Consider the following 14,731-nt stretch of genomic DNA (forward strand, 5'->3'; position numbering starts at 1 on the left):
AGCCAACGCCACCATCTGGCAGCTTCCTCACATGCCACAGCCTCTTTCTGCCCCCTGGGCAGGCTTCAACCAGGGGTGGAACTACAGCTGGCAGCGTTGGGCTGTCGCATGAGGAAGCTGTCTCTGCAGCTCCTTTGCATGCCAGAGCCAGGCTCTCATGAGGGAACATGTTGTGGGGGTGCCTGGTCTCACCCCCTAAAAAAAATGCACCCAGGGCTGGATGGCCCCCCACCATGCCATGCTACTGCCACCCAAAGGTCTGTGTAGCTAAAGCACTCAGCATACAAAATTCACTGTTCTTACAACAATGTTGTAATGATTTGATCTTATTTGAATTATTGAACTCAATTGTTATGAAAATGTTGGGAATCCACAAGAGGCAACATATAGTGAAACAGTAAGCCACCTTCCCCATAGATTTGATGTCAGTGTCTCTTGCATGAAGAGTCCTCCCCTCTCTTTGGTAACTTTACAAACAAGAATTAACAAGCAGCTTATATTTTATGGTTCTTTTTATTCAGTCATCTGGTTACAAGCAAAAATCCCTCCTTCTCTCTGTTCTTTGTTCTCTAATACGGACGGACCTCCTAGTTCTTGGGGAGGGAGGGTCCCCCACACTCTAATGACGTCTCTGCTGGCTGTTCCCTCCCTTCTGTTTCTCCTTCCACTATCTTGTAACTAGGCTACTCCTGTCGAAGCTGCTCAGTGTCTGTGTCTCTCTCTGCTCCTGAAACCACTGGAAACATGGGGAGGCGAATCTTCTCCCTCCTTCTTTTCTTCAGAAAGGAGCAGATCTGCCTGAGAATGCATTCCCCACTCCTCTGATTCAGACCATTCCCCGACACACTGCAATGGAATGAAAGAAGGCCTTGAGCTGGCCCATTTTGCGTGAGAACAGACTGCTTCAGTGCAAATTTATAGGTCTATAGGTTTAATAGGGCTACTTGCAACAAACCAATATCCAGTGCAAAACTTGAGTGTGTCTGCATAGCAATGTGGACCACTGGAATATAATAAGAACACTTAGCATTCATATAGGTCCAGTCCAGGTGTAATTCTAAACATTAATTTAGCATTCCAGAAACAAGCCATTTTTGATACCCCCCTCCCCCTCTTCCTCCAACAGATACCAAAGAAGGAGGTTGGAAGCATTCACTTCCTTGTAAATTGCAGTTTCTTATTACATCAGAATCAGGAATTACAGTTCAATAAACTTATCAATTTTGGAAGTTATGGTTTGATCTTGACTTGTTTCAATAAGCCATAGTTTCAACAAAACACAGTTAAAATTGCATGACAAACCGTGGTTAGTGCAAAACAAGAATCTGATGCTTCCAATTTCCTCCTCTGGTGCAACCCTGGACTTTGGAGTGAGGAGTGCTCATTGATTTAATTTTGCATCTGAACCAGGTCATCATACATTTCAAACATTCAATGTTTTTTCTTATATTTTCAGAAATGTGTTTAAAAGTCATTTAAGACAGGGCCTGAGAGAACAGAGTCTTGTCTGCTACTATGTTTGCTCTGATTCTTTTATATTCATTTACCACACCAACCACATTTTAATTCTCAAAGGCCATTTGGCACAAAAATCTATTTCCAGGATTCCAAAAAGTTTCATTCCTTAATGCAAACCAAACTGCTACTGAATCAGGTTTTGAATTTTTTTGGGAACCATTATAATAGTCTCCAAGGAAACAGACAGTACAAATATGTTCAACACAAATAACTATTTCCACATTAATGTAAGGGCTCACTTTTTCACAAGAATTGAAGTATACAGGAAATATCTTAGTACTGAAAGAATGCTAGAAATCCATTCTTCTGAAAGGAAAACGCCTATATGCATCATCTATTATCCCTTTATTACTTTCCACCCTTGCAGTATGGAAACAATGTTGACATTTAATATTTGTTCTGGAGAATTGATTTCGTAGCATGATGAGGTCCGGTGAGACAAAAAGGGGAGGGGGGACTACTTCATTGCAATGTATTTCCTAGGGTTTTTTAATCATTCAAATCCTAAATGAAATTGGGGAAATAAACTGCTTTTCATTCTTTTTCTTCATTTCTCATAGGAAAAGCTTCTGACAGCAGCTGTACACTGTAATACTTGAGCCTGTGACACCGTCCATAGAGGACAAGACTGGGAATTATGTTTATTTATTTATTACTATTACAAAACATTGTTTGAGCTAGAGATATGAAACCTGTAGCTACAGAGACTTCACTGGGCGAGGGGGGAAGAGGCATATTATAATAATAAGCAGAACACCACCATAACCCCCAACTTCCCCTCATGCAACACACTTAGCTGTCTTGCTGCGAGTAGTGAAATGATATATCAGTGCATTTTCAAGTCAACAAGACAATTTGCAAACTCCCAGTCCCCAAAGTGTCAGAAGATTATCATATTGCTGTCTGGTAACTCAGAATAATAGACCCTTTTGGGGAGGCTACAATAGCAGCTTCAGAGATGTAGGTTTTTTCCAGCCAAATATTGGCAGGATATCTTGAAATGCACCATGTGTTATTTACAGGTTGTACTTTTTGCAGGAAGCAGTAGTGTCACTTGTTGCAGCAACACACGGATGAGGCGCTTGTCGCAAACAAGGTGCTGGGAATCAAAAGTGGGGAGAGTGGCTGTACACTCAGGTCCTGTTTGCAGGCTGCATGTAGGCAACTGGTTGGCCACTGTGAGAACAGAATGCTGGACCAGATGGAGCCTTGGCCTGAGCTAGCACACACTCACAGAGTGAAACAAACAAACCATCTCAGGTCTGAATGTATTGCTAAACCATTGCTTTGCCCCAGTGGCGTAGCGTGGGGGGTGCAAGGGGGCCGGCCGCACCAGGCACAACATCTGGGGGTTAGGGTTAGGGGGCGCAAATCCACGGGTTAGGGGGCGCAAATTACTTGCCTTGCCCCGGGTGCTGACAACCCACGCTACGCCACTGCTTTGCCCTGGATATCATGACAGCAGCAGGACTGCGTGAGGAATGCAATAGCTCCAATCTTCACTCTAAGAAACTACACACTTGTTCATTCTAAGCCATGGTTGGGATATGCAAATTGGGCCTGTGTCGGTTGGCTATGGAAAGCCCTGAAATTTCAGGTGACCTCTACAAGAAGTACTTTCAACCCCGTGTAAAACATATATGCCCTATTTAAAAAATAAAACGAATGAGTGAGTGGTGGCCTCTCTTTAAATTCAGGCTTAGAATGAAACCTGAGTCTTGTAATAAAAACCAAGGCCCTATATTCTAAAATGAAAAGAACATTTTCCCATGTCTAACTGGAAAGACACACAGATTCTAAAGTGCAAGAAGATAATTAAAACTTGTGATTTAGCTCACTTAAAGTTGGTTTTGCCAGTTTAGAATCTTGTACATTTATTGCCGAGACTCAGAATTGTTACAGGTAATATATTTTATTGAACCAAACTGAATTACAAGAAATAAAATTCGGAGCTGATTAGTTTTCATATTCTTTCTTTATAATGGCCTTCATACCTTTGGCAACTGACCTTGACCCATTTTCCTGCCTTTTACAAATGCCTTATGTGATTTTCCAACAATCGCTATACGTTTCATTAAGACTTACTATTGACATATTCCCCAGAAAATTTGTGAATTAGTAAATGCTAAAATGAATAGCTATGGTAATTGCAGCTATTCTTTTTAACAGCCTAATGCATAAGTAAGTTGTTCAAGACTTCTTAATCCCTGTTTTCTCCCCTTAAATTGCCATAAATGGGTTTAAGGATCTTCATTACTGGCTCCAGAAAATGCTCTCAAGTGAGTATCTGTGTACTTTGGGGGAGGGGGGCACATGGTCCAATACATCTGTATGCATTTAGTTTCTTATGTGTTTAAGGTTTTTTTGTTTATTACGCAACCACTCAACAACTCTCCAGTGAAACAAATCCTTCCATCAGTGCATTCCTTCCATCATTTCCGAAACAGTTCCATTATAATGGTGCAATAAATCAAAGAGGTGATTTGTGATTTGTAAACAGCATAGCATCATTATCTGAATGAGTACCCTTTATGATCTTGTGCAGTAATGTGTTCAGGTTGTTAGCAACTGTTAATTAAAAGGACAGGTTTTCTATTATAAATGCAGGGACGGTTCAAACAGGATTATCCATACCTAAAGTTTCTACTATTGAGGTAAAAAAAGACATTGAGCATTTGCTACTTACGTAGATGCTTTAACAAAGGTGTTGTACTCTAAATAGGGAAAATATATAAGGTGGAATTCAGCGTCATACAGGGTAGGGGAGAGAGGAGGGGCAAGCCCCACTGCACTAGCAGGAGTCCTTGCACCAGCTTCTGCTAGCAGGACAACATATTTGAATCTGGCCCTTAATTCCTAGAGCAGGGGTCAGCAAATGTTTTCAGCAGGGGGTCAGCCCACTGTCCCGCAGACCTTGTGGGGGGCCAGACTATATTTTTTTGGAGGGGAAACTGATGCAAGAGTACCACAAGCCCCAGTGGCAACTTACCTGTGTCTTGCAAGCAGCAGGGGCTGGCGGTGGCAACGGGACATAGAGCAGCATGCAAAAGGGCTCTGGAGAGGGGCTGCTTAAAATGGCAGCCGCTCGAGCACTGCTGCTGCTGGCACCAACAAAGCCCAGCCCCCTTCCTCCCCTTGGCAGGGTGCTGTGCTAGTTTTAGCTTCACCATCCTTGACTCCTTGGAGTCAGTTGCAGATGGGGTGATGGAGCTGCACGCTCACCTGATCTCTCTCTGACTGAGTCACAGCTGCATGCTGGGATGGAGAGAGGAATGGACCAGGCAGAGAGCTCAGTGCAGTAGAAATGCACCTGCAGGAGCACAAATGTGCCAGGACAGCTCCGCCAGCTTGTTTGCACCACACCAGCCTTGCCACCACCTGGCCCCTCCTGCTCTCAGTATGGTCAGCTCAGCATGACCACACCACCATTCACTGTTGTATAGAGGTATAGAGCCCTGGAGAGCAGTTCATAACAATTGTTTGTGTATAGCAGAAATTCTAACGGGAAGAAAAGGCAACAGAAGCCTTCCTTTATTCACTAGGGACCACGCAACCAAATGTCAGTTTCATAAATATTTATAAAGATAATCATCAGACAAACTATATTTGAGTCTTAACTGTTTAAGGATATTACAACTGCTTTACATTTTTTAACAAAACCTGTAGCTCTTCCATACTCTTGGGATCACACCTTCCTGATGCTGTGTTTTTACAACTCAATGAAAAACGATATTCCATCTTGAGATTAAAAAGGTTCACAGATGCAATTTTCTAGAGCTCTCCAAAAGATCACTAATTTCATTGCTTACATAAAACAATGCCCTGAACCTTGCCCTGAGCTTTTTTGGGCGATAGAGCAGAATTCATGATGATGATGATGATTACCAGCACCAGTATTATTACTATTAATCTCACTATTGTTATTGTTAACTTCACTACTGAGCAAAGTACCCACAACTACCAGGCATGTTCTTCTCAAAATTTTCTTCCACATCTCTTTTTTAAACCATTCTCCACAAATCAATGAAAAAAGAAATTGTTTTTGAAAATTATGAAGGGAAGAGAGAAGATATAGTGACATTCTCATGGGTGGGATGCAGTATTTGTGTTTGTGAGTGTTCTCCCTTTCCAGTCGTCTCACCAGCGGCCTGCACTGTACAGCCTTCATAGATGCCCATGCTTCAATTAAAGACCATCATGAGGTAGCTGCTCCCATGGGGCTTTTTCAGATCTGGAAGCTTGAGCAGACAGGGAAGCTACAGGGAGTGCTGGATAAATGTTAACTGGAAAGGAAAAAGCACACACCACGATCGGTCACCTTGCAGTGACAAGCTAAGCTCAAAACCCTTCACCCACCAAAATTATAAAGGAGTTCTAAAGTGCAAAGAGAACAAGGTAGAAAAATGGACACCACTTTCAAAGCAGGAGGAAACTTTTGAGGAATTGGAGGGTGGATTTAAGCATAGCACTTCTCAAAAGAGCACTGCCCCCCAATAATAAGATGTCTTCCTAGGGACTGTTCCTCACCCTCCGCAGCACCTCTGCTTAAGGCATAAGTCCAGTTAATATAATAAGTAGTCTTGCTGTATCAAAACAGAAAGCATGCCATAGCTCTTTTTCCTTATTATCCTGTATTTTTTTTATTTAATACTCTGCATATCCCATTAAAGCATTCCTACATGTTGAAAAATGCAGGTAAATTACTGATGATTCTGAATAGGAATATGTAATGGATTCTCATGAAAACTCAAATGCTAAGTAATAGATATTGTCCATCTACAGAGTGGCTTTAGGTTATATCAAAGTACACAGCAGCATAAAAGGGTCCAAATAGCATTTTCTTAAGAAATGAAGTGTTTAAGCAGGAGCCTGTCACTAAAGAACTTGAGTTTTATCACTGAGGTGTTCCACAAATTAGAGTTACATCCCATAGAATCATTTCCTATTCAAACCGTCTCTAAACCCAGATAACTCCACTATCCAAAATGTAAGCCTCTGCCTGTGCAGCCCACATGAAATGTCTCCTCTATCTGATGAGTAATTAATGCCTTATTTTCAGATTGGCTCTTAAGACAGATGTCCCTCTTCTTCTCAGGGGCGCTAAGGGGTGGGTGGTGGACACAGACTCCAACTGCCTGATGCTCAAGCAGAAACAAGGCGCAAACCCCTTGTAATTTTGAGGGGGGGACAATTACATTGTATTTCTATGTCTGCACAAAAGTAAGTGCCATTGATACTTCCATATATCTAGGCTTTCCCTCTAGAACTCCTATAGGAGTATTCAAGAAAGTGACCACCTCAAATTCTTAGGTACTTCATTTATTTGATAAATTTATATCCTGTCCTCCCTCCCAGAGCAGCAACCCCTAAGTGCTATGAAATGAAATAATGAAATGTTACAAAATAAGAGCAATGGCTAGAATCCCAACCTTTTTGGCTCAGAAGTTAAGTCTTAGTGAATTCATGGACTTATGACCAGGTAAACTGACTTCGGATTCCAGCCTTAGTCTGTGTATGTTCACTTCAAAGTAAGAGTCTCAGGTATGGTTTGGACAAAAACATCCCTGCAATGTAGCAAAAAGGGAAAGCCCCACCGCCTACAGCCACCTCGTAACAAAAAGGGAAGCTCAACCCTGACCTCACTGAGATGCTAAAGAAATTCTAGAGCATTCTGAGAAAGTTCTTTTAGAAAAAATGGTGGACAGGTTTCAACAGAGAGCTAGCTATTTGTGTGGTAAGCAGCACACAGTGATGCACATGCTGTAAGATTAAAGAGATCAGAGGAATTGTGTCTTCCCAGCTTCCTCTAGCTAAATTCTCAAAATCGTGACTTCTTGCTCACTAGGCTTGTCTCATTACTCTGTGATAATTAGATTGAAGATGACAGGTAGCTTTGTTGTGAGAGCAGTCTTTTTGATGCACCACTTTTTCCAGTTGCAATCCATTATCTTGGGAGCAAAGTCAATTCAGTTCAAAGGCAGCTAGACGGTGGGGAGAAGATACTTTTAATATGTGTACATGTTGAAAGAATGACAAACCAAGGTGGTTCTCAAGAATCATCTGAATTCATATTCTCAGGCTGACTCGCAGAAACTTTTGAGTCCATGGTAGGCAGTGGCTTTTGGTCAGCCTGGAATGTCTTTTTTTATGCAGTCATGTGTTCATATGGTCATGTAAAATCAGACCACTGCTGCCTGTTGCACACTAAGCTTTTCTTGGGACAGCTCTTTGTAACCATTGCCTGATCCAGACTGAACTCAATGTGCATTTGGGAGCAGTGACCAGATGTCACATGGCTTTTCTGACCCTATAACATTGCAAGGGGAAAAAATCAGTTCAAGTTAAAGAAAAATATCACATCATCCACTGGCTCAAAAAGTTATGTGAACTGAGATCAGTAACTGATGGTCAAAATACAGGATGTTATCCCCCCCCCCAAGGGAGCTAATCCTTTTGCTAAAAAGAGTGTTCACACTCTAGGAATGTGCAACACAAGTGATCAGGCCTGTCAAGTCCCACTCAGCCATCCTCTTGCCTATCCTCATAGCTCTTCACCTTTCCTGAAACCCCCCGTGGGTATTATCTCAAAGCTTTTTAAATTTTGTTCTGGGTCACTTTACATACTGCAGCAGTGCAGATGACACTGGAAAATGAAAGGGGCTCTCTACTTACTAGAGGCGAGAAATGTTTCTCTGTAAGGTCCACCAGTGGCCATGTTGCACTGCTAGTGTGCGACCTCGCATGGCTTTAAAAAAGGATTGGACAAATTACTAGAGGATCCAGTTGGGCTCCTTTTATATGTGTTAAACACGTTACATGCATGCCTGCATACTTGTATGCCACCTTTCCTTACTCCAAACCATTAGCATTTGCAGCCCTTCTTGGAGATTTGTAGCAACGTAAAAGAAATTGTCCTTTTTCAAAATGATTCTAAAGGGAAATTGTATTTTACTTTTTTTTCTTGAAGGGCACTGTTAACTTGTCTCAGCTCCCTATGACATTGGAGCTTATCTGAGGAAATCTCTTTCAGGATTTGTATTTGTTTGCCATTATGTGAAAAGTCTTTAACTCACCATAGTTATCCCATCAATTCTTCCTTTTGAAGAAAACAAATTACAATATCTCTGGCTTGAGATTTATCTCTTGGCCAGGGCTGTAAAGTCCAAAGGGGATCGCTCTAATTCTGTCTTGGAAATTTCAAAATCAGGAGGGAGAGGATTGATCTAGTTAATAATAGATGCTTTCAAATCCTCCAATTCAACTCCATCATTTCCCTCACACTAAGGGGAAGATTGTTTGTGATTGTTCTCATGATGTTCCAGTTTAAGGGCTTCCTGAGCATGTATAAGGTTTATATATATTTAAAAATGGTTATTAATGTTTAGCTGTAAGATTCATAGTTGAGTTAGCAGTTTTAGCTATTTCATCTACTGTGGAGGTTAATGCTGTAATCTTTTCCTCAAGAGGTTTAAAAGCTTTATCAAACTTCTCGGTGAACTCTGTTGTAATTTGCTGGAAATGCTTCATAAACTCTTTAGTACTCAGAGGCCCATTTTCCTAATCAAGTGTTCTGGGGATTTTGAAGGAGACATAACCACTTTAGAACCACAATGCGATCCCTTCTCATTAGTGTCCAATATTTTCCTCACCTTGAAACAGCTTGTTAACAGCCACTCCTTTTTGATACAGGCCCAGGTAACATTCCCCTCAGCTCCTACCTCAAATCAATCAATCAATCAATCACTTTAGTATGGTCAATGACCTGTATTCCTACCTCAACATTTTTTCATCTCACCACTTTTTCTAGGAATGTCAGTCTTTTTATTTTCTGTCAGCATCAGAGCTTCAAGTTCACATTGCAATCTTGGATCCTGGGAAAACCACACAACACAAAGACACCCCTACACACCAGTTTGAAATCTATGTCACTTTTGCATATGTGCATCCACAGTTCCATTTCTGCATTTTGCAACTTTGCAATCATTTTCAAGGCAAAGAAGGATAGAAGCCTATCCTTCCACAACAAGGTGCCTTCAACCAGCAGCTCCCCCTGCTCCTGAATTTGTCTCTTTCAAACTGCAAACTTGCTGTTTCTTCATGAACACACACTCACTCACACTTGGTCCCTCCCCTAAACTGAGGTAGGCATATAGGTCATTTAATATTTCAGGAACTTATTACGAGATTTTGAGACCGCCCTAGACTGTAGTCATACCTCAACATTTATTTATTTTTTGCACCACTATTCCTAGGATTAGACCTTCCCCAAACTCTGATTTCCCCTCAAAGAACTAAAGAGAGATTCCCTGCCCACCCCCATTATTTCTTGCACTGATGATTTTAAAAAACAACAACCAGTGTTGTTTGGTTTACTGTTTACTACAGATACTTGCACACATGAACAAAATTGTCCTTAGAATGGGGAAAATAGGTGCCTCCTATAAGTTATTTCATAGCACATTGGTCAAATAAACAGGGAAAAACTGCACCAAAGTTACAGGTAATCCCCTAAAACTTCTCAATAGTATTCTAGGACTGCTAAACAATTTGCATCTTTCAGTGTGTTAAGAACAGAACTGAAAAACAAAGATCTGCTTGAAAACATGGTCACATATCTTAAGCATTTGTGTTTTCATTTCCAGGAACTTGTTGGGAAGAAGAGTTGACCAAGCTGCAAGAATTTACCTTGAATGCAAAAGAAAATGTAAATTCCTGAGCTCAGTAAATTACCAATACAATGGCCCTCTTTTATTGCAATGTTCTTATCTCACCATAGCACCTTTTGCAATGTCATAAACATGTCCTTGCTTTTCTTCTAACCACCCAGGTAAAGATTTTTCTTTGTACAATCTTGAGAGGAAACCAATAGGTCAGCAACTTATCTGTATTGGTTTTCCTGGAACAGAATGTTGATTTACACCAACAAAGGATCAGGCCTGTGCTTTTAAAAAGGACTCACATTGTCCTAGGGTGACCTTTTCCTTACATTCCCATCATTCAGAAAATGATCTCCAGAAGCTCATGTTCTAGTTGTTAATCATGAGACAGTGGCTATGCTTTAAAGGTGGAAATAAGAAGGGAAAGCTGTGTATGTTGTACTTGTTTCCTGGCAACAACATCTTTGCCATTTTCTACATAAAGTTGTCACTAGATCACCTAGGCATTAGAATTCTTGGTAATACAACATTAAAGGTACAATTCTGTTGTTTTCTTTTTTGCTCTTAAGTATGAATATTTGACTACAGTGTTACGAGAATTCAGTATCTGGTAGCAAGGGATTTGTATATATGAGATTGACTGGGAACAGAATGTTAGTCATACCCTCCAAGGAGAAGCCATTAGAGCCGAATTAGTGGTTCATAAAAAGCACATGATAAGAGTTTTTATGGGACTGTACCGCTTCATAATGCTGGGGTGCGGAGAGGTGGGGAGAATCACAATTTTTTAATAAAACTTCCCATTTATCATACAGAAGAAAGGAAGCTTCTGCATACAATAAATATGCAGAATCCAATCCAGCTTTTCCTTTCTGTGCGGGAGCTATAGCATTTCAAATGCAAGCCCTCACCTGTAGTCTGAAGTGGTTCGGCCCCACGAGGACTGCTAAGTGGCGCATTAACTCTGCCTAATGTCACTCAGCATTGATTATATTTCTGAGTGTCTATGAATGTCTTATCACTGAGTGTGTTTGACACTTTTAAATCATGTATGCCAAGCCATATAAGCTGTCTCTGAAGCAACTCTAAAAATTCTTTCTTATCCATATCTACATGCTTTGGCTTTGACTTTCAGCAGACTTCTATATCACTATAGGGGTCCAGTCCTGAATGTGCTGGAATAGGTGGGACTTGGTTGCAAAGAAATATGTTTCATTAGGACTGGGAGTAGATGATGCTGTCCGAGAAGGCACATTCAGCTCACAGCACTATCTTCACAACTGGCTGGGCTGAAGTGTCTGGAAGTCAGCATGAGTTTGCTTTTTCTCCTGTCTGACATGCTGAAAAAGCTGTGTAAAGAAGTCCTGTGTTTGCTTATCTCTCTTCCCGCCGCCCTCCACCTTCCTAGTTTGCTGAGCTCTCAACATTTCAGGGGTTTCTTACCACCAATGAATTAAGCATCAATATTTCAGTGACAGGTAGGAAGGAAGACAGATAGATGGATTTTTTTTTTGAGAATGGGAATCTTACTACCAGTACAGTATGTTATTTTTGGCAGGATGGTGACAGATAATAACATTAATTGATTTTTTTTGGGGGGGGAAATGTCTGTGTTTTCATTAAGCATTGATGCTAATGGCAGTGCAGGCTTCTAATGACCAACCTGCCTATCCACTCAGATGCAAATCTTTACAGCTATAGCACAGTTTAATGAAAATCTTCTGAATGCTAGTGATGTATTTTTAATCAGCTGCATGATTTTGCACAGGAGATTCTAAAATGTGCAGGGATCCTCCAAGCATGTAAGAGGTTCCCAATGGCAGGCAACTGCCTTCTATGGGCTGGAAGGTGACAAAAACAATGACAGATGGTCATCTTTGCCCTTCCGCGGGCACATATTAATATTGCCCTCTTTGCAAGCTCTAAAGACAAAGAGTTCTAATGAAATCACAATTGTCACTGATAACAATAGTGTAATCATAATGTAAGCAGCTGTGAGACTAGGAAGTGGAAGCTTTTGAAGTACTTGGGTTGGAAAGAAGATGTCATCACAAGAATAGAAAATAAAGGGACATAGGTCGTGTCCTCTGCTTCCATATTTTATAAGCCCATATGCACTCTCAGGGTTGAAATAAAAGTGATTTCAGTTCTTCCCATCATGGATAATTTGCATTCTAGTACAAATGGATTTAGTTGTCTTTATACTTAATGAGTCCAGGGCTGACAGGATGGGGGAGTTCAATTCAGTTTGCATTTAAAATTTCTAAAATACTATGAGAACTGAAACAGAGCCTTCCTTTGAAAAATGCATTTTTTCCACATTTTGCAATGCAGTTTTCTCTTCTAACAAGTATCTTGGATGATTGTTCTTTTGAAGGGCACCTCTTTTTAAGAAAGCATAGGGGAAGTGTGATTTAAAGCACAGGCACAACCTATAGGTGCCAGTGGCTCTTATGAACCTAACGAATCTGCAGTTTGGAGCGAGCTGGAGAACAAAGGGATGCACACATTCTGATGTGAAAGTTCTTCTTAGCAGTTCCCTAGCCTTCTTTGCATGGCATATAAACACAGAGACTCTTGGCAGGTTGTGCCATGATTGTCATTCAGACTGTGCTAGTGAGCCAAAGGAAACTCAACAGGAGATCACAACCTTGACCTTCCAGCTCTGCAGTCGGAGAGAACTAATAAGCAAAATGCCATCTGCTGATCACATTGGCCCTTCAGCTGAGGTGCAATAGCTAATTATCTAGAGTGCTGGGTATTAAGATTTTAAAATGACATAATGTCTTCAGTCAACATGCTAAACATTTTGGAATTCACACCTCTGGGGGATTATAATGCCCATATCTTTCCATCCTGGATTTACCGCAGAATGGCAAAGTGCAAAGATGGAATAAAACTTTTACAATACTAGCATCAGACATGTTTCATGAGAGAGGGTTGTGGTCTACTAATACCCTGGGATCCTTTTCACATATACTACTTGCAAGCTAGGTGTCCACCATCTTACATTTGTGCAGCTAGTTCTACACTGCTTAAGTGTAGAATCTTGCATTTGCCCCTGTTGAAATTCATTTTGTTAGTTTTGCCTGAGTTCTCCAATCTGCTAAGGCCATCTTGAATCCTGATTCTATCTTCTGTGGCATTAGCTATCCTTCCCAGTTGGTGTCATCTGCAAATTGGATGTGCCCTCTCCCCTCAATTCCTTTGTCCAAGTCATTTATAAAGATGTTGTTGTTTTTTATATATATAATTTTTTATTAAGTTTTTCTTTAACAAATAATTTTGACAACCATGTTTACCAATTTGAAGTTTTTGAACTTCCACCAGTACCTCCTTCAATCATCCATTTTTCATATCTTTACACATTTTCTATGTAGTATTGCCGATTTGATAATAACCTTCCATCTCAGTTTCTTTCTTACAATATACCTTGGTTTATCACAAAGCCTCTTTAAAACCCACTAGCGTTGTCTGTTCATCACATACAGTTTTCAGATATTCCGTAAACTTTCCCCAGTCCTCAATGAATTTGTGATCTTTCTGATATCTAATTTTTCCAGTCATTTTATCCAATTCTGCATAATCCATAAGTTTCATTCTCCACTCAGTCAAGGTCGGTAGTTCCTCTTGTTTCCGTTTTTGGGCCATTAGTATTCTTGCCACTGTAACTGCATATTGAAACAGTTTATAATCACATCTTTTTAGCTCTCTTCCTGTTATTCCTAACAAAAAGGAATTTTTAACAAACGTATATTTAAACATCTTTTTTCAATTCGTTGTATATCATTTCCCAGAAACCCTTTACCTTCTTACATTCCCACCACATATGAAAAAATGAACCTTCTTTTTCTTTACATTTCCAACACTTATTACATGTTTTATACATTTTTGCCATTTATAAAGATGTTGAACAGCGGTTAGACCCAGGACAGAACCCTGTGGCTCATTAAACTTTAGTTAATTGGGCCGAATAGGCACTGTAACTCCCTATTGTCATGCAGAATAATGCAAAATGCCCAAGATTTCTCAAACCTCAGTTTTCCATTACGTCTGAACAAAGAGCCTGTGATTAATCTCTGACTACAAACAAGGTTTGAAAATTAGGTTTAGGTCTTTGTTTCAGATCCTGGGGTATAGTAAGAAATTAAACTACAGCTTCCCAGTGCAGCTACAAGATTTGCTTCAGGACACGTAAGAGAGGGCAGGAAGAAAGTGGAAAAGGAGGCATTTTGGCACAATAGTTACAGTATTTGTAGACTACTAAGCCATGGTTATGGCTGAACTGGACCAGAGAAGCATTGTCCTATATGTTATCCATGCATCATCTTTATTGCTACAATTTGTGCATCCCTAAATGAGAAGATTCGAAATCATCAGAGAATAAATATTCAGTTATCATGAGCATGGGGTTTTACTCTACCTGCTGAACTCCTCCCGTTGTTTTGGCATGTATTCTCTAAATTCATGTCCTCGTGTTCACAGCATGGCATGATCAATACATATATTGTTCTCAATACGTATGAACTTTACACAGCATGTTATTGTGGGGCTTT

The sequence above is a fragment of the Podarcis gaigeae genome, assembly GCF_964106915.1.
Source record: "Podarcis gaigeae genome assembly, chromosome: 5".
Lineage (NCBI taxonomy): Eukaryota > Metazoa > Chordata > Lepidosauria > Squamata > Lacertidae > Podarcis > Podarcis gaigeae.